General features: G+C 36.4%; 1 long non-coding RNA gene across 1 annotated transcript; it reads right to left on the reverse strand.

Annotated features, from left to right (window-relative positions):
* Positions 1 to 590: 590 nt before the first annotated feature.
* LOC128559959 (uncharacterized) lies at positions 591 to 23,465 on the reverse strand. The gene is made up of 5 exons (XR_008372822.1): positions 21,814 to 23,465; positions 21,143 to 21,261; positions 18,753 to 18,810; positions 1,232 to 1,324; positions 591 to 849 (listed from the first exon to the last, which is right to left on the reverse strand). It is a non-coding gene; the product is annotated as an uncharacterized LOC128559959 (long non-coding RNA).
* Positions 23,466 to 23,892: the final 427 nt, after the last annotated feature.

A 23,892-nucleotide genomic window follows, 5' to 3' on the forward strand; every position in this document is an offset into this window, starting at 1 on the left:
GTTCATCGTAAATTGGGTGCTAAAACTCATATTCAGAAGTTAAACATAAAGAGGTAGGTACATACTATTTCATATGATATGTTTTTTGTCATGTGGTTAGATAAATGTACACTCAAACCCAAAAGATTCTGAATACCCTAAACAAGTTTCGACGGAGTGGGAGTAAAGTAGCCATGGCATGATAATACATTCCCCATTTAGCTGAACTTTGCCCCCAAATTTGTACAGGGACATAATTTTAATATACTTTTCGGAGGATATAGCTGTAAATTTGCAGGCCGTCCTTTGGAACCAGAGTAATATGTGTTGTCGAAAGGACACTGATTGCATTTCAGGTCCAAAAAATCCATCACCTCTCCGCTTCTGAAATTCTAACTAGAAAGTAATAACAGCTCTGTAGAAGGAGTCTTTGTAACTGCGCATACATTAATGTAGTCCGTAGATTTGCATCCATTTTGAGGTAATAGATCCGTATAATAACAGCCGGATAATGCCAAAATCGTATACGGAGCGGAATTTCCATTTGTTTAGTAAAGGTAACAGAATTACCATTTGTTTAGTACAGGAATTACCATTTGTTTAGTAAAGGTAACAGAATTACCATTTGTTTAGTACAGGTAACGGTTCGGCTGGCAACTAAATTTACTGGATCGGTATCAAGGTTGATCACACGCAAGTCAACTCCTTTACTATTTTCTGAGATGTGGTCATACACATGCGGATGGCAAAATAGTAGACTGGTGTAGGTGCGTATTTAAGTGCCATACCGATGCAGGTTATCCACGCCATCCGTTTTTGAAACCCTGGGTTCGATCTTAAAATAGTCACCCGTCTCGAGGATGATTTTACCTGGAATAAATTCTTTTAATTATTATACAGGCCTACCAAATTCGTCAGATGCTGTTTTGGTACAGCTATCAAGAAATACATTTGTAATTAGAAACTTGGCACTTTTTTAAAACACATTTGCTTGCCGTCTCCCTTACCAGTCCAAAACCGCCTCTTTTCAATGTAGGGTTAATGCAACATCTGCAGAGTCCCGAGGGATAGGTTGGCACACGAGCCCGTAGGGCGAGTGGATCAACATAGCCCGGTGGATTCTGCAGATATTGTTACACGAAACAAACGTGTTTTATTGCTATTTTTGCATAAAACACACATAAAGTGCTGAAAATATCGGAAAAAACAACAACAACAAAAATAAAACAACACTATTCAGCAAAAACTTTACCTTTTTACACGATACAACGAGGTGCCGACAGAATACCACTGTCCCTTTCGCTGCAATCGTGATAGAAATCGATACCGATGTTTTTCATATATCCTGCAATATGAAATGTTTAAGCTTATTTATTTGTAACTCAATGCAGAAAATTTTGCTTTGCACCCCGTACCACCGCGAACACACACACAATTTTTTTTTCCAAAATTGGTATATTCAACTTAGACTGGATTATAAACTCAAATACGGCAGGGGAGATCTAAACAAAATTTGAAAAATATAATGAATACTGTGTCGGGCAAGATGTTGATAAAGAAACGAATTTAAACCATATCATCTACAGAAAAGCATCTAAAAACTGTCGAAGAAATTAACATTAAAGATATAGTGACATGTAAAACTTATCAAAAATAACACATTGATGTTATTTGTAAATTTATTATTTTTAGTAAGGGTTTTTGCATCAATAAAATAAAGGAATGTAATTTGTCTGTCCTTATGTTTTCTTTTCAATCCTGATATTCCCCCCTTATTTAACCTTTTACTGGTACATGTATTACTTCCTGATGTAAAATGTCAGGTGATTTATCTCAAATGACCCTGAAGTAAATATCTGGGGTGAATTTACGGCTTAAAACGAAAACTACTGTGCCAGCCATGTCATACTGACGATGACAGGAATCAGCGTGTTACTTCAGTTGTCTTGCAGACAAGAGACAGTCACACTATGTGCACTTAGACTGTGTTACTTCCTTTATCTTACATGTTATTGATCTTTCTTTTTTACGTCTGCAGTAGTAAATATACGTAGCGTGACGTAGACACAGGTAAAGTCTCGGCTAATCAGTGCTCACTGGAAATCCCTTGCAGTCGTTAATGCAGAGGGGTGAATGTTAAACAGAGGTGAATAGTGCATATTAAAGACCAATGGAAGTATCAGGACGTAGAAATTCAAACTTAGAAACGAAAGTAGATCTACTGTGTCAGCCATGTCAAGCCGAAGGTTACTGTGCGACTTGTTACGAGTACCTCTGTTCAGTCTGCCTAAAAGTTCATCGTAATCAGTCAGCAACAAAGAATCATGACATCAAATCGAAAGATGAAATGCCGAGAGTACGTGTTCAGACTGATCCGTGCTCGGAGCTCTGCGCAGTGCATAAGACGGAGATAGTGAAGTTCTATTGCCAAGATCACAATGAGGTCGGGTGTGGTGATTGTATGGTCCTCGGACATAAAGCCTGTAAAGTTGATCTTGTTAACGACGTATCTGCTAATTACGGCAGCTGTGAAGAACTTCAGCAAATCAAGCGGCAGATTGAGCGTCTTGAGAAGGAGATCACTTCTCGTGAACGTGATATAGACTGCAATCTGAAAGCTGCTGCTGAAATAAACATGAAAGTTGTTGAAGAAATCAGGAAGTTCAGAAAAGATATTAACAGTTATCTGGATAAAGCAGAAGATGACCTTCTGAATGAAGCTGAAAAACTTTTAAGTAACGATGTCTCACTTCAAAACAAGCTCCGAGATGAATGTGAATCCATGCAGAAGGAAATGAGAGAATTTCAGAGTACCTTGGAAATACATGTAGACAAGATAAATCAGATGTTTGTGACTGCTAAATTGGCACTAAAAAGGCTGAATATATGGCAGAAATCTACTAAAAGCATTGTATCTAGGTCCGAGATACACAGATACATGTTCGAACCGTCCAAAGACTTCATGTCTCTCAAGATTAACAACACATTTCTTGGTGAGTTATCCATCAAAGGCACTGGACTTACAGAAAGCAAGAAAAACATATTAGATATGAAAGCGGTCTTGGTGAAGAAGCTGAATGTTCACGCTAAAAATGAGCAAAAATGTTGGATAACTGGACTTGCATGGATCTCTTTGGGTGAAGTGTTACTTGCGGACCGTCACAATAAATCTCTAAAAATTTTAAATATCAGAGAAAACAAAATCACTTCTAGGTATTCCTGTCAACCATGGGATGTAACTGTGATTAATGCAGAAACTGCGGCAGCAACCTTGCCAGGAGAAGGACATATTTTGTTTTTAAACACAAAGAATGGACTGTCTAAAAGCCATTATCTGAATGTAAGGAACCAATGCAGAGGACTAGATTATCAAAATGATGTTATTGCAGTTTCCTTCTGTTACCCACCTGCCGTTCAGATATTGAATTTACAAGGACAAATTCTAAAGGAAGTCGATAATGCAAGCATGTTTGTTGTTCCGTTGTATATAGCTTTAAATACTGATAAGAAGAGTGTTTTAGTGTCTGATTATGGAAGTGACAAAGTGTATGAACTGACAGCGAATGGACAATTAAAGGCTACAATACATTGTGGGAATAATAGCAATCCGAGAGGTCTAGCTGTGACCACTAATGGGACTGTTGTTGTTTGTTGCGAAGGCTTAAATGACAGGTTGACTATGATAGCACCAGACACAAGAGAAATACTGCCTCTCACTGTTGAAAATGTGGATCAGCCAACTTCCATTTTTGTTATCGAGGAACAGAACAAATTGCTCATTTGCGAAAAAGGTCGTGACTCTAATACAATGAAAATGTTTGATTTAAGATACATATACTAGCTTATAACTGAATGAGTCTAGTGTAATCATTGACTTGACTTTATAATTTTGTTTTTGTTTCTCTTCATAATGAAAGTGATTACATTAAACATTGTGATATCTTCAATATTATTTGGTGAATCGAATCCAGGTTCATATGGTCGAAACTAAAACACAAATCAGCAGATACTCATTCTTATTTAAGCACTAAGCTGTACACTTAAAACTGAAGGTTACTTTGAAATTGCTTAAACAGTTATAACATTTAATGATTTATAGATAAAACAGTACATCTCAACTTTGTTTCACAAAAAAAAGTTTCCAGAACAAATTGTGGGTGGGAAAATTATTAAATGGAGATAAAAGAAAATGAAATCATTCTAGTGTTTTATCTTCTCAAAAGTTTGATGTATTGTTTGAAGGCTGATGAGAATAAATGTAGTAAAATGAATCTGTCTATTGATATTGTGTAAAATTTGTACATATACTTGCATATTGGATACAGCAGCCTGTTTAGCTGAAAACAAATGTATCAATACATTAAGTTTATATTTGTTTGTTTGCGATGTGTTAGCGTCGTTTTTAGCTCACCTGAGCACGAAGTGCTCAAAGGTGAGCTTTTGTGATCGCCCTGTGTCCGTCGTCCGTCCGTCCGTCGTCCGTCGTCCATCGTCAACAATTTGACTGTTAACATTCTAGAGGTCACAATTTTGGCCCAAACTTAATGAAACTTGGTCAATGTTACCCTCAATAAAATCTTGGACGAGTTTGATATTGGGTCATCTGGGATCAAAAACTAGGTCACCAGGTCAAATCAAAGGAAAAGCTTGTTAACACTCTAGAGGTCACAATTTTGGCCTAATCGTAATGAAACTCGGTCAGAATGTTACCATCAATAAAATCCTGGAAGATTTCGATATTGGGTCATCTGGGGTTAAAAACTAGGTCACTAGGTCAAATGAAAGGAAAAGCTTGTTAACACTCTAGAGGCCACATTTATTACTGTATCTTTATGAAACTTGGTCAGAATGTTAATCTTAATGATCTCAAGTTCGAGTTTGAATCTGGGTCATGTTGAATCAAAAACTAGGTCACCAGGTCAAATCAAAGGAAAAGCTAGTTTACACTGTAGAGGCCACATTTATAGCAATATCTTAATGAAACTTGGTCTGTATGTTAATCTTGATTATCTATAAGTCAAGTTCAAATCTGGGTTATGTGGGGTCAAAAACTAGGTCAGTAGGTCAAGTCAAAGGAAAAGCTTGTTAACATTCTAGAGGCCACATTTATTACTGTATCTTCATGAAACTTGGTCAGAATGTTAATCTTAATGACTTCAAGTTCCATGTTGGATCTGGGTTATGTTGGATTAAAAACTAGGTCACCAGGTCAAATCAAAGGAAAAGCTAGTTTACACTGTAGAGGCCATATTTATGACCATATCTTAATGAAACTTGGTCTGTATGTAAATCTTGATGATCTTTAGGTCAAGTTTGGATCTGGGTCATGTAGGGTCAAAAACTAGGTCACCGGGTCAAATCAAAGGAAAAGTATTTAACACTTTAGAGGCCACATTTATGACCATATCTTAATGAAACTTGGTCTGTATGTTATTCTTGATTATCTATAAGTCAAGTTCAAATCTGGGCCAGGTGAGGTCAAAAACTATGTCACTAGGTCAAATCAAAGGAAAAGCTTGTTAACAGTCTAGAGGTCACATTTATGACTGTATCTTCATGAAACTTAGTCAGAATGTAAATCTTGATGATCTTTAGGCCAAGTTCGGATCTGGGTCATGTAGGGTCAAAAACTAGGTCACCGGGTCAAATCAAAGGAAAAGCTATTTAACACTTTAGAGGCCACATTTATGACCATATCTTAATGAAACTTGGTCTGTATGTTATTCTTGATTATCTATAAGTCAAGTTCAAATCTGGGCCAGGTGGGGTCAAAAACTATGTCACTAGGTCAAATCAAAGGAAAAGCTTGTTAACAGTCTAGAGGTCACATTTATGACTGTATCTTCATGAAACTTAGTCAGAATGTAAATCTTGATGATCTTTAGGTCAAGTTCGGATCTGGGTCATGTAGGGTCAAAAACTAGGTCACCGGGTCAAATCAAAGGAAAAGCTATTTAACACTTAAAGGCCGCATTTATGACCATATCTTAATGAAACTTGGTCTGTATGTTAACCTTGATTATCTATAAGTCAAGTTCAAATCTGGGTCAGGTGGGGTCAAAAACTAGGTCACTAGGTCATATCAAAGGAAAAGCTTGTTAACAGTCTAGAGGCCACATTTATGACTGTATCTTCATGAAACTTAGTCAGAATGTTAATCTTGATGATAATTAGGTCAAGTTCGAATCTGGGACATCTGGGGTCAAAAACTAGGTCACCGGGTCAAATCAAAGGAAAAGCTATTTAACACTTTAGAGGCCACATTTATGACCATATCTTAATGAAACTTGGTCAGAATGTTAATCTTGATGATCTTTAGGTCAATAGGTCAGGTGAGCGATACAGGGCCTTCATGGCCCTCTTGTTTAACAGTATTTCAGTTATAAAACGGCGGGCAGTTAACCTAACCAGTCTTCCTGTACTCTGAGCAAGTATGGATCTGTCCTCCCAAGTAACTACCAACTTCCACACATGAATTAGAAGCTTTTATAGTACCCCTGTTTAAGCATTTAATGAGCTTATATGCCGATATCAAAAGCGAAGCTATTCAAAAACTACTCCCTTAAGATTGCGAGAAGACAGTTTAAATTACCTAGTATCCTCATCATCTCCACATGAACACCGGATTACTGATTATAACTACATGTATGGTGTTCGATGTGGACCATCATTTTTTGGCCAGCTTGACATACGATTGATTAACGCAAGAACACGATGAACTGATGGCTTGAAATCAGGATGCGAAGGCGTACGTAAAATTTATATTGCACTTTCACACCATGTTCTTGTCCCATTTGTTTCAAACTAAGGGTGATATTACGCTGCGAAGATGCAAAACCCCGATATAACTAAACGACAGAAGTACAATATCATATCACACCCAGTGTGTTCGCATTATCGCGCCTTCATAACTTCCTTTATGGCATGCATAGACTGGTTACCGTCTCTACCTTTATTGTGTCATATTTCTCATATATTAAGTTTTCTTCATTAACCGAGGGATTGTTTCAGCTATATTAATATATTTAGTTGCCTCTGGTTTCGAATATGCATGGTTCAGCCTTAAAATAAAAATGTGCTATTTTAGAAGGTAAAATGTTTGCAGTATTTATAACAAATAACCATGCAGCCAGGGAGTGGAGCTATGACATATGCAACTTTTTAAAACTTTCACTTTTATGATAGAATTATTTCAGTACAACAACATAAAGGTAAAGGTAAATTTTATTTACCGTCACTTTGTTAAACAATTAATATAAGCTTTGAAGAGCTTTTTAGCGACCCTACACTAAGAACAGTTAAAACCAATTATACCTTACCCCCAGCAATTTGATGGTACCTATTTACAGCTGGGTCGATTGAGGCAATCGTGATAAAGTGCCTTGCCCAAGGACACACCGTAATGGGAGTAGCCAGGATTCGAACCAGGAGCCTTCCCCTCCGTAGGAAAGCGTCTTAGCCCTCTTGACCAATGCGTCCACTCCAAACATAGTTTTTTTACGTTTCATTTGTGAGAAGTGTTCTAAAATTAGTCATCCAATCTGAATTAAAAAAACTTCCTCATTAATTAAGCCATAATTCAGTGTGTTGTGAAGTGCAGTAATTGCTTTCGAATTAGATTGTTTTGCCCCTCCTCATGACATTTTGACATGCTATTTAGACTATAATGTATAGGATTATAAACATGTGTGTGGAAGAATATCATAACAATCATTATTTTCAAAAAGAATTATAATGAAAGTTTACTATTAGTTCTAATATGAAACAAGGCAGTCTGAAAGACAGCTAAATCCCCCGCCACTGCTATGGATAGTGAAAGGGTAAAACCTTTGATTTTAGCTGTGACCTTGACCTTGAACTGACATGGCTGACTCATGAATTCTGCACAACGTCTTGATGAGGTGATCATTTGACCAAAGTTTCATGAAAATCCTTCAAGGGGTTTAGGAGATACAGAGCTGAAACCTTTGACTTTCAGTTGTGACCTTGACCTTGAGTTGACATGGCTGACTCATGAGTTCTTGATGAGGTGATCATTTGACCCAAGTTTGATGAAAATCCTTCAAGGGGTTAAGGAGATACAGAGTGGACACCAAATGGAAGGCTCAAACCTTCGACCCTTAGCTGTGACCTTGACCTTGAGCTAGCATGGTTGACTCATAATTTCTGCACATCGTTCTGATGAGGTAATCATTTGACCCAAGTTTTATAAAATTCCTTTAAGGGGTTTAGGAGATATACAGCGGACACAAAATGGAAGGCTCAAACCATTGACCCTAAGTTGTGACCTTGACCTTGAGCCGGCATGACTGACTCATGGGTTCTGCACATCGTCTGGATGAGGTAATCATTTGACCCAAGTTTTATAAAATTCCTTCAAGGGGTTTAAGAGATATAGAGCGGACACAAAATGGAAGGCTCAAACGTTTGACCTTGAGTTGTGACCTTGACCTTGAGCCGGCATGGCTGACTCATGGGTTTTGCACATCGTCTTGATGAGGTGATCATTTGACCCAAGTTTTATAAAATTCCTTCAAGGGGTTTAGGAGATATAGAGCGGACACAAAATGGCAGGCTCAAACCTTTGACCTTTAGTTGTGACCTTGACCTTGAACCGACAAGGCTGACTCATGGGTTCTGCACATTGTCTTGATGAGGTGATCATTTGACCTAAGTTTCATGAAAATCCTTTAAGGGGTTTAGGAGATATGGACCGGACACGATTTTGTTACGGACGGAAGGACGGAAAGACGGGAGGACGGACGGAAAGACGGACGGAAGTACGCACGGACGGAAGGACGGACGCAGACCATTCCTATAATCCCTCCGCCACGGCGGAGGATTAAAAAAACGCTATTTAAACACAGTACTCGAGACATGAAATCAGATATTATTTGATGCTATACAGGCACGCGAAAGATATCATATTTTAACTACCTTTTTAAATAAAAGACATTTCAGAATCAAAATTATACATAACAGAACACTCTTAACTGGAACACCCTTAGAAGGCCTGCAAAAATGTTCATTGTACATGTATACATTATGATACATATTGAATACAAACTCACAAAAACATTTTCATTAAAACTCTTTGCATAATTTAAATACATGTACATTGTAAAGGAGAATGACAAGCTCTGTATATTATGTGATAAACAATGGTTGACCAACGAACAGGTAAAAGAGCATCATGACTCAATTATGACATCAAATTGCCATTTGACATCCGGTTCATTACTACTCAGAAAAATGAAGCCAAGCATAAGTATTTTATCAAAATATTTCAATGAACATGCAAGACTGAAAACCACCTAGGTCTTCTTGTTATTTGTCGTCTTATTTACCAGGGTTACTAGTTCAGATACTTGTATATAAATCTGAACCATGATATATCGGTTGACAAACCACTCGAAGGCCTTGATCGTTTGATAATTAACGTTACAATGTCTACCTTAAAACATGGTCACATTGACGCCACATCAACCTACCATCTGGCAACAAACAAGCGCCAAGAGATAGTGCCTATTCCATTCCTTATAACATTCACTTTTCATATAAAAGACATGTCTAAATGTAAACAAGAAATATCTTTAAAAAAGATGGTCGGCGAATTGTATTAAGACAAGAAGTTTATGAGGTTTTCATATCATTAGTGTTATTCTATCATCTATCTAACATTTTGCAAATAGCAAAACCAAACACCACACTTAACAACAATTTAAATGGTTCTCTTTGAAATGTTCACAAAGGTTTTCTAGATGTGCAATTTTGTTTCGTTCATTCTACGACAAATAATTACAGCAACGGTCTGGAAGGCACTTCTCTACATTGAAGACTCTAATCACACCCTTATTCATGTGATACGCAGACCGTATTCAGCTCTTTCTGTAAATTGATATATGTTGGTATTTGAACAGGTTTTTATCATATTTATTAAACTTAGTTATCATTTTTTAGATATATCAATATTCTTGCTAAATATACTGAGCGAAACTTAGCTTTAAAACTGTGAACAGCGTCATTTAGCATAAATGCTTTGTCTACATTTCACCCAGCGTAGCACAATCAGCAGAGTGAAACAAATAGACACTCTCATCCAATCAGGCAGAGTGTTGCACAAATCGTTCATTATCGAGTAGTCTGATTTGCAAACTGAAATCACGTGGCATGGTCACGAATTCGTTTTTAATACGGCATCCGCCGAAAAACACTGGCCATTTATTGTAAAAGACAAACCATGTTCTATGAATTTAGATATGTTTCACTGTTCTAACTTTCAAAAAAAAAAGGATGTTGAATGATGTATGTACCACACTGATGAATAGACATATTGCTCAGTGGCAAATGGATCTAAATAGTAAGAATATTATTCTGTCAGTAGTTATCATTTTTAGAACTGGTAATAATTTTTAATTGAAATGCTGTACATATTTCAAAATGAGCAGTGAAACATTCACTCAAATCTGTTGCTATAGATATTCAATTTAATGATTAATTTATGAATAAATTTAGTCTAAATAAAAGGCATACATCAATAATATCATTCATGTATCAACATAAAACTTGATATATCTTGTACACTGGGAGTGTTTTCTGGGATGCTACTGTATTTTTATCATTTGTACAAACATAGTATGATGTTGTTTTATATGCTGTATATAGATAAGTCTCAAATAATTCTTACAGAATGGCTGTATGCATGTTTATTTGTTTATAGTGTATATGGATCAGACTGAAATAAATAAATAAATATATGTTAGAATCGAACAACTACATGGAAAAAAACGTACTTTGGCAGTTGATTTCTACCCCGGGAAAAAAACCAAGCGGTTGGTTCTTTCCCCGCAGAAAAAAATCAACAGGTTGGTTTCCCCCCGTTAGTTACTCCCCCTTCACCCCCCCCCCCCCCCCCCCGCCCCTCTCCAACCCCACTTTTCATATAAAAAGGGAGAAAAAACAACAGTTAGCTTTTTCTCAGTCCCCCTTGGCTAGTGTTTTTACCGCCATAGTTTTTGTACACCTTGGGACGGGACAAAAAAAAACAGTTACCCCCACCTGGTTAGTTGTTTCAATCTTAGTTATTGTACAAAACCAAGAGAGAAGAAACTGACTAGCTGGTTCTTTCCCCTGTAGATATGTATGTATCTGCATGTCTGAAAAATAGACAATGAAGGGTAAAAAAAACGACTAGTTGGTTCTTTCCCCTATAGTATGTATATATCTGCATGCCTGAATAATATACAGTGGAGAGGGAAGAAACTGACTAGTTGGTTCTTTCCCCTCTAGTATGTATGTATCTGTCCCCTCTAGTATGTATGTACCTGCATGTCTGAACAATATACAGTGAAGCGGGAAGAAACTGTCTAGTTGGTTCTTTCACTCCTAGTATGTATGTATCTACAAACCTGCATGATAATAGGCGGTGAAAAAGGGAGAAACTGACTAGTGGGTTTTAAATCCTTCCCACTAGTATGTATGTATTTGCGTGTCTGGATAATACACGGTGAATGAAGAAGAAACTGTCTAATTGGTTCTAAATCTTTCCCCCTTATATGTACGTTTCAGCGTGTGTGAATAATACACAGTGAAGGGGGAAGATACTGACTGGGTGGTTCTTCCCCCCCCCCCCCCCCCCCCCCACTAGTATGTATATCTACATACCTGTATGATAATAGACAGTGGAGGGAGAAAAAAACTGACTAGCTGGTTCTTTCCCCCTAGTACATGTATTTATATATTCTACCTGTCTGAATAATACACAATGAAGGGGAGAGAGAGAGAAACTGACTGGTAGGTTCTTTCCCCAAAGTATGTATATATCAACATACCTGAATGATAATAGACGGTGAAGGGGGAAAACTGATTGGTTGGTTCTCTCTCTCCCCCACCACCCCACCCCACCCCAACACCCCGGTATGTATATATCTACATACCTGAATGATAATTGACAGTGAAGGGAGAAGAAACTGACTGGTTCGTTCTAACCCCCTAGTATGTATGTATCTATCAGACAGACAGACAGGAGTAAATCAATATGTCTCCCACATCACTGTGTGGTGGGAGACATAAATGTCCCAGAATCTAGATAATTAAAAAAACATTTTGAACGGTATGATCTTAGATATACCCTTTGTGATATAAAACGTGCATTCAGATCATGTCTAGGTCAAATAATTATCCTTATGCACAGGTTATTTTTTTCTAAGATATATAGAAATGGACCATTTTCTTGCCCGATCTGGCAATTTTTGACGCAAAATTTCCCAATCGGGCAAGGTGTTGATAAAGAAACGAATTTAAACCATATCATCTACAGAAAAGCATCTAAAACTGTCGAAGGAATTAACATTAAAAAAATATATAGTGACATATTTAACAAAACTAACACACTGATGTTATTTGTAAATTTATTAGTTTTTGCATCTATAAATAAAGGGATGTAATTTGTCTGTCGTTTTGATTTCTTTTTAATCCTGATATTCCCCCCTTATTTAACCTTTTAAGTACTGATACATGTATTACTTCCTGGTGTAAAATGTCATGTGATTTATTTTATGCTAAGGTTGATACAGCTTAAAACGAAATTACTGTGTCAGCCATATTGACAGTTTCAGAGGGGTGAATGTTATGGCTAAACAGAGGTAAATAGTGCATAAGAATGGAAGTATCAGGACGTAAAGATTCAAACTTAGAAACGAAAGTACTGTGTCAGCCATGTCATAGCGACGGTGACAGTGTACAAGCCGAAGGATATTGTGCGACTTGTTACGAGTACCTCTGTTCAGTCTGCCTAAAAATTCATCGTAAACTGTCAGCGACAAAGAATCATGACATCAAATCAAAAGATGAAATGCCGAGAGAACACGTTCAGACTGATCCGTGCTCGGAGCTCTGCGCAGTGCATAAGACGGAGATAGTGAAGTTCTATTGTCAAGATCACAATGAGGTCGGGTGTGGTGATTGCATGGTTCTCGGACATAAGGCATGTGAGGTTGATCTTATTAACGACGTATCTGCTAATTACGGCAGCTGTGAAGAACTTCAGCAAATCAAGAGGCAGATTGAGCGTCTTGAGGAAGAGATCACTTCTCGTAAACGTGATATAGATTGCAATCTGAAGGCTGCTGCTGATATAAACATGAAAGTTGTTGAAGAAATCAGGAAGTTCAGAAAAGATATTAACAGTTATCTGGATAAAGCAGAAGATGACCTTCTGAATGAAGCTGAAAAACTTTTAAGTAACGATGTCTCACTTCAAAACAAGCTCCGAGATGAATGTGAATCCATGCAGAAGGAAATGAGAGAATTTCAGAGTACCTTGGAAATACATGTAGACAAGATAAATCAGATGTTTGTGACTGCTAAATTGGCACTAAAAAGGCTGAATATATGGCAGAAATCTACGAAAAGTACTGTATCTAGGTCTGATATACACATATACACGTTCGACCCGTCCAAAGACTTCATGTCTCTCAAGAATAACAACAAACTTCTTGGTGAGTTATCTATCAAAGGTATTGGGCTTACAGAAAGAAAGAAAAACATAGTAGATATGAAGGCGGTCCCGGCGAAGAAGCTGAATGTTCAAGCAGCAAATGAGCAAAAATGTTGGATAACTGGCATAGCACAGATTTCCTCGGATGAAATGTTACTGGCGGACTTTCAGAATAAAACCCTAAAGATATTAAATGTCAAAGAAAACAAGATCACTTCAAGGTATTCCTGTCAACCAGCTATGGAACCATGGGATGTTACTGTGATTAATGCAGAAACTGCTGCAGCAACCTTACCAGATGAAGGACATATTCTGCTTTTAAACACAAAGAATGGAATGTCTAAAAGCCATTGTCTGAAAGTAAGAAAGGGATGCTATGGACTTGATCATCAAAATGATGTAATTGCAGTTTCCTTCTGTCACCCTGCTGCCGTTCAGATAATGAATTTACATGGGCAAATTCTAAATGAAGTCGGTAATGCAAGTCTGTTTGTTTATCCGTTCTTTATAGCTTGGAATACTGATAAGAAGAATGTTTTAGTGTCTGATAATGGAAGTCACAAAGTGTATGAACTGACAATGAGTGGACAATTGAAGGCTACAATAAATTGTAGGTATGGTAGCAGACCGAGAGGTCTAGCTGTGACCAGTAATGGGACTGTTGTTGTTTGTTGTCAAGGCTTAGATGACAGGTTGACTATGATAGCACCAGACACAAGAAAAATACTGCCTCTCACTGTTAAGCATATGGATCAACCAACTACCATTTTTGTCCTTGAGGAACAGAACAAATTGCTAATTTGCGAATATGGTCGTGACTCAAATACAATGAAAATGCTTGATTTAAAATAAATATACAATGTAGTACGTGTAGCTTATAATATAATAATGGGCCTAGTGTATTCATTAAATTGACTTTATAATTTCGTTTCTCTTCACTGAATAATGAATGTGATTGATATTTTCTGTATTATTTGGTGTATCGAATCTAGGCTCTTACGGTAGAAATCAAAACATCAATCAGAGATACTGGTTCTTATTAAAGTACTAAGCTGTACACTTAAAACTGACGGTTACTTTGAAATTGTTTAAACAATTGTGTAAATTTCAATAGAAACAGTACAACTCGACTTTTTTCACACAAAAAGTATCCAGAACAAATTGTGGGTGAGGAAAATGTAGATAAAAAGGACCCTATTATAAAAAAATGAACTCATTTTATTGTCTTTTATCTTGTCAAATGTGTGATACATATTGTTTTAGACTATTTGTCGGTTGGTGAAAATAAATGTAGCAAAATGAATCTGTCTATTAATTTTGTGTAAAAAGTTGTAGATATGCAACTACTCTTACATATTGGATACAGCAGCCTGTTCAGCTGAAAACAAATGTATCAATACATAAAGTTTACATTTGTTTGTTTGCTTTGTGTTAGGGCCGTTTTTCAACAGTATTTCAGTCAGTTATGAAATAGCGGACAGTTAACCTAACCAATCTACCTGTATTCTGGGCAAGTATGAATCTGTTCTCCGCAAGTAACTGCCAGCTTCCACACATGAATCAGAAGTGGAGGAAGAATGATTTAAGACAAAACGTTTTTATCAATCGTCAAGAAGAACATATGCCTCGCACGAGGATCGAACTCGTGACCCCGCGATTCAAATATCTGCACTATCCCTGTTGGGGAAAGTTGGGCCGACAAAATTTTTTAATCCGGTTTGTTAGCTTTAATAGTACCCCTCTTTTAGCACATAACGAGCTTAAATGCCGAAACCAAAGCGGGGCTATTCAAAAACTGCTCCCTTAAGATTGCAAGAAGACAGTTTAAACCGAGTATTTGTTTGACAAACTTTTGGATTTAACACAATTTTTCAACAGTATTTCAGTTGTGTTACAGCGGGCAGTTAACCTAACCAGTGTTCCTGGAGTCTGTACCAGTACAAACCTGTTCTTCGCAAGTAACTGCCAACTTCCCCACATGAATCAGAGGTGGGGGCGAATGATTTCAGACACAATGTCTTTTATCAAATCGTCGCGGAGAACATACGTCTCGCCTAGGGTTCGAACTCACATCACCGAGATCCGTAGATCTGCGCTCTCTCTATTGAGCTAAGCGGACGGGCTATTGAACGGAGTATCCCCAACACCGGATTACTGATTATAACTACATGTATGGTGTTCCGTGGGGACCATCATTGTTTTGCCAGCTTGATATATGATTGGTTAAAGTGAGAACACAATGAAATGGCTCGAAATCCGTATGCGAAGGCACAATCATACGATACGAGGGTATTTTTATATTGCATTTTCGCACCATGTCTCCCATTTCCGTTTCATACTAAGGGCGATATTACCTTGCCAAGAGGCAAAACTCTGTTATCATTGAACGATACAATTATGCAAAAGTACGATATTATTGTTCCGTCTCAAGGAACACTTAGAATTAGTAAGTCAGATTTGACCGAACTGTTGTAATTACAAGCTGGCCAATCAAATTCCGTGACCTTAGAAATAACCTTTGACGTTAAAATTATTCTTTCTTAATTGGGGCGACTCTGACTGATCGCGACTGCGGATTACATATTACTTAACCTGAGGATGGAAAAGTGGTGTTGTTGAAACATGTCAAACAAATCTTTTTGTATATATTTACAATTTCTTTCAAAATAAGGGGAAATATTTATATCATATGCCAACATGGTGAATCGTTTCTATGCACCCGAAGGGAGGCATATTAGTTTTCAACTGTCCGTCTGATCATCACAACGTTAACTTTTTGCATGAAGGCACTTTACTCGCGAACCACTGCACCCAGGACTTTCAAACTTCACATGCTGAGAGTACACGACCCCTACTGACTGGGGTCACCAGGTCAAAGGTCAAGGTCACCAGGTCAAAGCGCTGCGGGGGTATTTGTCACCATTAGTGACAGCTCTTGTTTTTTACTTTGTTTTTTGTTCATTTTTTGTTTTGTTGTCGTTGTTGTTTTCATTCTGAAGACTAAAGATTTGGGAATATAGGAAGTTTAATGCTTCAGCAACTCATAATGCTGTTATGTTGTCATTTTGAATATATGCTACCCACATAAGGAAAATCCGCTAGCAATGCGAGATGCACTGTTTACTGAACACACATTAAAACAGTTATTTTGATATAGTTCAATGCATCATCAAGTCCCCTATATCGCACTGAACAAATAGATTCGACCCCATTCCACTACACATGAAAAATTAAAATTTAAAAAAAGAAACAGAACAAATTTGACCGTTTTCGTCAACACAAATTTCATAGTGTACCTCATCCAGACCCTGACAATGACCAAAGCTGACCAAATATTGACTTGAGTCTACCGTTTCGGTGTATATGAGCACCAAAATATGTTCAAATTTTGTAATGTGCTTTCCTTGGACTTGCGCTGCAGCATATTGAAAATCTATCAGCATTGCAATACTGGACAATTACCGGTATCCCAGCAGTTTACGGTTCAATGTACCTTCAAGTCCTTTTGAACGTTTTGGATTACAGCAGTAACTATTTGAGCCCTTTCTGACATAAAAATGGCCAAAACTACAATTTTAAAAAGTTTTGACCTTCTTTTGTCAGCACATTAATGAAACTGATTTCAATGTGTAATAATTCAGTCTCCAGACAAAGATATTGATGTAGAATACATCAGTTTAAGTAATACTTTGTAAGTTGAAGCTTACATGAATGAATGAATTAATTCATATTAGTTATTTCATTTCGTTGAGTTTAGAGCCACACTAATACAATTGTCAAGTGTCATGTGAGAAGACCTCAGGTGTCCCTCCAGGTATTGTTTCAAGCATGGGCAAGCACCTAGGTAGAACCAGCCAGCTGGATGGCTTCCTCACATGAAGAGTTCTACACACAAAGTGAGGTTCCAAACCCACACCAGAAGTGTACTATAGTATACTATTGTTGAATAAGTAAAGGGCAATAACTGGGTGAAAAATTATCTGACCAGAACACAAAGATAATGCACATCTCCTCTTGATAGTAAAAAACTTCCTATGAAGTATGGCTAAATTCTAACCAGTGGTTGCTGAGAAATACTTCCAACAAAAATTGTACTATAGTATACCAAGGCTGAATAATCAAAGGGCAATAACTCTGTGAAAATTAATGTGACCAGGACACGAGGACAATATGCACATCTCATCTTAATAATGAAGCTTCCCATGAAGTTTCGTCAATTTCAAGTCAGAGGGGCTGAGAAATACTTCCGACAAGAAATGCAGGATGGACAGAGGGATGGACAATGCGGGGACTATATGCTCATAATAAACTGTCATAACTACATGCATACATATTGCATAAAAATATTCAGTAACAATTTTGTAGCGCTTTTTATTTACTTTTTGTCTTCATACTTATCAAAAGGTATCTGTTTTGCTAACTAAAAACATTTATATTCAATTAACTCAGTGTCTGATACTGTCTGAAGCAGTTCAACTTTGTATTTAAACACTAACAGAAAGGCAGCTTCACTAAAGACTGCACAGTAACAATTGTGGCAAATCCCCTTTAACGAGTTATTAAAGATAATGAAGGGTCCTTTTATCTAAATAGCAGATTTTAAAGTCCTCCACTATATGAGGTTTTGTTAAATTTAAGTTGACAAATTTAAGTTTGAGTCTTCTCCTTTGTAAATTCAAAGCTAAAGCATCTTAAACAAACTGCATTCTATGACATTAGTTTAAATGCCAAACCTCTAGGCTGGTTCCTTAAGAGGATGCTGAAGTGAAAATCTCGGAAGACATTTTTCAACATACAAGGTCAAAATAGTCAATTTCCTATTGTACTAAAAGTTTACCGACAAAATTGTGGATGTATTTGGACATAACAACAATGTGTCTTTCAGGAGATGTTTGATTCTCAACAGAAGTAACTGACTGAATTTATGAATGTTGGTGCTGTTATTACATTATACACAATTTTTACATTGAATAACAAATTTTGAAAGAAAATGAAGCAATTTCCCCTCTGCTTTTCTGAGGACTTGGGACCTCCAGATTTCAAGTCTGCCACTGTTTAGATTCACAAAATATAAAGTGTGAATCAAGCAAGGATAAACTTTAAATCAGGTAGCATTAAAAACTGTTTGCTCATTTAAATTTTTGAACTCCAAAATAAGTACTACAAACCTAAAAATGTCATTTCGGTCTATAGTCATTTTATGTAACTTGTTTTTTTTTTCTATTTGAAATATTCAATTCTGAATGAAAAGTTTTTCCCTGTGACGGATATTTACCTTTAGTTGCCATATTTCCACATTTCTGTTGACAATTGGTAGCCGGACTTTACTTCTACTGAAAGTAAACAAGAGAGCATAACTCAACAGGAACTCTGCAAAGCCAGGAAATATATGCCCAAAACTTTTACATCTAAGGAGGTGCATCACCAAGATAAGGATGTAGCTATATATCCAAGATGTGTTACATCATGAGCTTACACATGATGGTAAACAAGTGGTCAAAGTATCAAAGCCAAAAGTATGGGCTTGTATGAAAACTTTAACTGATTTTCAAGTCCAAAAATGGCTAGAATTCAGCCAAAATAGTTACAGAGTTATGTACTCTTGCCTACAGATGGAGATCATGACAATAACACAAGTGATAAAAGTTTCAAAGCCACATGTCAACAAGTTTTTACAAAACCTTGACTTGTATGAAAAATGAACCAATATCCAAGTCCAAAAAGTGCCATAATTCAGCCAAAATAGTTGACAGAGTTATGTACTCTTGCCTACAGATGGAAATCATGATGATAAGCAAGTGTTAAAAGTTTCAAAGACACATGTCAAATACTTTTGACACAACGTGGACTTGCATTTCTGTTGAATGCGTATTTGTTTGTATTCGTTTGCAAGTTTGGAAGCCAATGTCAAATAGTTTACACAAAATATGAACTGATATGAAAACTTAAGATTTGTAAGTTAAATGGGCCATATTTCAGAGACAAAATCCTTGGCTCTATGTACTCTATGAACTGGAAGGTACACAAATGTTAAAGTTTAAAGGTTTTGTCAAAACATCAGGACAAGTACGAAAACTTTAACCAAGGTGTGTTGCCTATGCCGATGCCAAGGTGAGTAGAATAGCTCTACTTATTCTTCAAATAGTCGAGCTAAAAACCAACAAGAGGGCCATGATGGCCCTATATCGCTCACCTGTTATCATTGCACTTGAGGACAAGAAGGTCAAACAACAAAGTAGACATGGTACCTAAGGCTACTTTTTCAACGAGAACAACAAATCAAGTGTAAAACTGAAGCGCATATCGCTTATCTCACGCTAGCAATATTTTAACATAGCAGCGTACAGTAAATACGGGAACTTTTGACAGTGAAATCAGCTCAGGCCTAAGACCACAGTTATTTTTACTATATGTTCTATATAGGCACTGGACACTATAGCAATTTTGCATGCATTCCAACCCCTATAAAAATACCTGAACTCAACAGAACTATCCAAGAGAAAAACTTCCAGCCACAGTAAACATTGGGTTGACCGGCTCTTTTTTCCACCATTTTGAACCAAATCACATGCGTATGAAGAATACTCTCTAGATGGCCGCAAACAGACAAAACAGACCCTATCAAAAAGTCATGTTATGCATATTCTGACATTTTCATTCTGTCAAATTGTACATGTACCTACAATTTCATATCTCCTCTATTAAATCATGCCATTTATTGCAGGTCTTTCACTCAAAAATTCACCAATATTCACCATCAAACAGAGGAACTATTTTCCGCGTAACCACTTCCGTATTGTGGTCAACCAAGGGCAAATAACTGTGGTCTTGTGCCTATTTAGACCTATTTTTCTCTCCAAACTAAAAAATATTTTACCAGTATAATCTCAAATGTGTAGCAAATTAAATCTGAAAGTTACACCTTTGTTGAACTATGCACTAAAATTTGACACCTTCCAATGTTACACATGGTATCGGTCAAATCTGAGCAAAAAAAAAGTTTGCGTACTTTTCAGATGAAAAAAACGCAAAATTCTATAACTTTTTTGTTTGATGAGATTTTCACCCAAAATAAAAAACTGCATGTTTCCTTAATATACATCTATCCAAATTAAGAGCCACTTCAAGTCTGATTACAATATCACTGTTCCAATTTTAAGGAAAACTATTCATATTACAAAAAGCACGTCAAAACGCGGAGTCTACTCACACAAAAAAGTAAAATGTGAACTAAGAAAAATCCTGTAACTGTCAAATTTGCCCTTTTTAAGCAGCCCAGTATGTGGCAAATATGAGAATGAATAGCCTTTGTACATATATGTGTCATATACTTTTCAGTCATCATTCATTTATGGCTACCCTAGGTAAAATGAGCCAAACAGCTCTGAAAAATCCAATATGTGAGCTTACTAAAAAGCTTATGAGTCTTTCTGGAATGAATATTTCACTCAAATCTTACAGTTTACAGGCATTCAGTGCACTCTGTAAATGAAACATGCACACCATGACCATTTACACTGCACAAAATCTTACACTGTGTATCACAGCTGAGCATTCTGGCAAAACAGCCCCTATCTCTATAAAGAATGATTTTAATGTACATCACTGCCTGCTTAAATGTTCCAAACTGGCTTAATTTCAGCAAAAACCTTAATAAATATCAACCTGAGAAAATACAACTGGTGCTCCTGATTTTTCCTGTGACTAATATCAATGGATGTGACCCTTCATGTGACCGAACCAGGATCTTCTGTGTGACTGGAAGGCCTTCGGCCGAACAACATCTGAAATATGAGTCGAGCTAGTCATAATTTCTTAGAATGAATACTTAATCAGTTTACATGATTGTATGTATGTGCAAACTATATTTCAAAACAATCTGACTGCAAAGAAAGTGTGAAATGCTAAAAAGTGCCCCTCAAAGCAACTTTTCTATGAATATTTATATCACAGTCTCCTTTCCCCATACTGAAACTGTCATAATGTAATATAAAACCTCAAATTCAAGTCTTATGTAAGTAAAATGTGTCATAACAAACAGTCTGAATAACAAAACTATCAATCACAAAGCAGTCTGTCCAGTTTCCTTGCTTTACTGACTGCTAGATCTGAAGCAATGTTTACTATTTTCAGGTGAAATTAGCTACAATCAGAACTGAGTATTCACACTGGGAATACAGCTTACTGCATCAACAATTATGAACAAATTCCTGTCCAGTTTCATGGTAACTGATTATAAATGTTATCTCACTACCACACATGATTTAGAAAGTAGTCATTATGGCAAAACAAAGTACCTGATTTTGATTAAAAGCATCTAAAATGGAATTATTTACCCATTCACAACACCGAACAACTGTCTTCGGTCAAATCTGAGAAGCTGTTGACATATATGTACAAAGGCGGTCAATCCCCGTCTACGCGACAAACTTCACATTGTCCGAGCGCTCTCATTTCAGGTTTTTAGGTACTAAAAGTGTAAGAAATCCAACAGAATAAGTAAATATACAATTCAGGACCTCAGATATGATGATTTATGCTCAATTAAGCATTAAGGAAACCAATATGCAAGTCTAGTGTGTGAAAATCTGCCTGTTTTCCTTCAAAATCAATTAAAATATGCCAATTTCAGGCCTAATCTGTCCAATTTTCAAGCCCTTGAACTGATTTTTCTTGCACAGATTATGATTACACATATTTCACTATTCACACTGTGTGTACTGTGTAAATTCAAGTAACCAAAAGAGCAATTTTATGTAAACAAGAATAGAAAAAAATACATATCTGACTTTAGGTCAGATTTCTTCAGTCGCAGCTCAAATTTCTAAAAAATCAAAAAATATCACATCGCGGCATTTGTAATACCCCATTTTGTTTTCCGCATACCGGTTTCAAACAAAGAACTTATAAAAATGCATTTCATGCATGAAAACCTGCAAAATTAGAAAAAATCCAGAAATATGTAAACTGAAAGTAGGATTTTTCACAAGTTTCAAGTGCATGTATACTTTTTACCCAAACTGAAGCAATTTCAGCAAATGTAATGATTAATCTAAATATTTACCAGATTTCTATGCCTACCAGCCATTCACTGTCAAAATTTCAGCCATGTAGATTGAAAAATAACAAAAATATTGACAATTTACTTTCTGACATTTTCCACTATATCAAGACCTATTTTTCTCTCCAAACTAAAAAATATTTTACCAGTATAATCTCAGATGTATAGGAAATTAAATCTGAAAGTTACACCTTTGTTGAACTATGCACTAAAATTTGACAGCTTCCAATGTTACACATGGTATCGGTCAAATCTGAGCAAAAAAAAAGTTTGCGTACTTTTCAGATGAAAAAAACGCAAAATTCTATAACTTTTTGGTTTGATGAGATTTTCACCCAAAATAAAAAACAGCATGTTTCCTTAATATACATCTATCCAAATTAAGAGCCACTTCAAGTCTGATTACAATATCACTGTTCCAATTTTAAGGAAAACTATTCATATTACAAAAAGCACGTCAAAACGCGGAGTCTACTCACACGAAAAAGTAAAATGTGAACTAAGAAAAATCCTGTAGCTGTCAAATTTGCCCTTTTTAAGCAGCCCAGTATGTGGCAAATATGAGAATGAATAGCCTTTGTACATATATGTGTCATATACTTTTCAGTCATCATTCATTTATGGCTACCCTAGGTAAAATGAGCCAAACAGCTCTGAAAAATCCAATATGTGAGCTTACTAAAAAGCTTATGAGTCTTTCTGGAATGAATATTTCACTGAAATCTTACAGTTTACAGGCATTCAGTGCAATCTGTAAATGAAACATGCACACCGTGACCATTTACACTGCACAAAATCTTACACTGTGTATCACAGCTGAGCATTCTGGCAAAACAGCCCCTATCTCTATAAAGAATGATTTTAATGTACATCACTGCCTGCTGAATGTTCCAAACTGGCTTAATTTCAGCAAAAACCTTAATAAATATCAACCTGAGAAAATACAACTGGTGCTCCTGATTTTTCCTGTGACTAATGGGCACTTTCAGAAAAAATGGCTAAAAACGTGACATAGGGGGTCAAAAATAAAGTTCAGATGCATTGTTATGCATTGCCTTCATTGATAAGTAGATACATTGAATTTTTTATCTTTAAAATTTCAGGACTGAAATACAAGCCGTTTTGTTTTTATGAAACTTTAATGAATTAAAAAAAACTGAAAAAATTACAAAATAACACATAAAAATAATAGTATTCTTCTGTCTTTTTAAAGTACTTATATTTCATTTTTCTTCAACATGTGTGTTGGATTAGGTTTAAAACAAATTAGAAAAACTACTTTCTTAACATTCCCTTTCCATTATTTTTTTTCTACCTTTTAATGTCAAAAAAGTACTTTCTATAAAATAAATGG

The sequence above is a fragment of the Mercenaria mercenaria genome, chromosome 10, assembly GCF_021730395.1.
Source record: "Mercenaria mercenaria strain notata chromosome 10, MADL_Memer_1, whole genome shotgun sequence".
Lineage (NCBI taxonomy): Eukaryota > Metazoa > Mollusca > Bivalvia > Venerida > Veneridae > Mercenaria > Mercenaria mercenaria.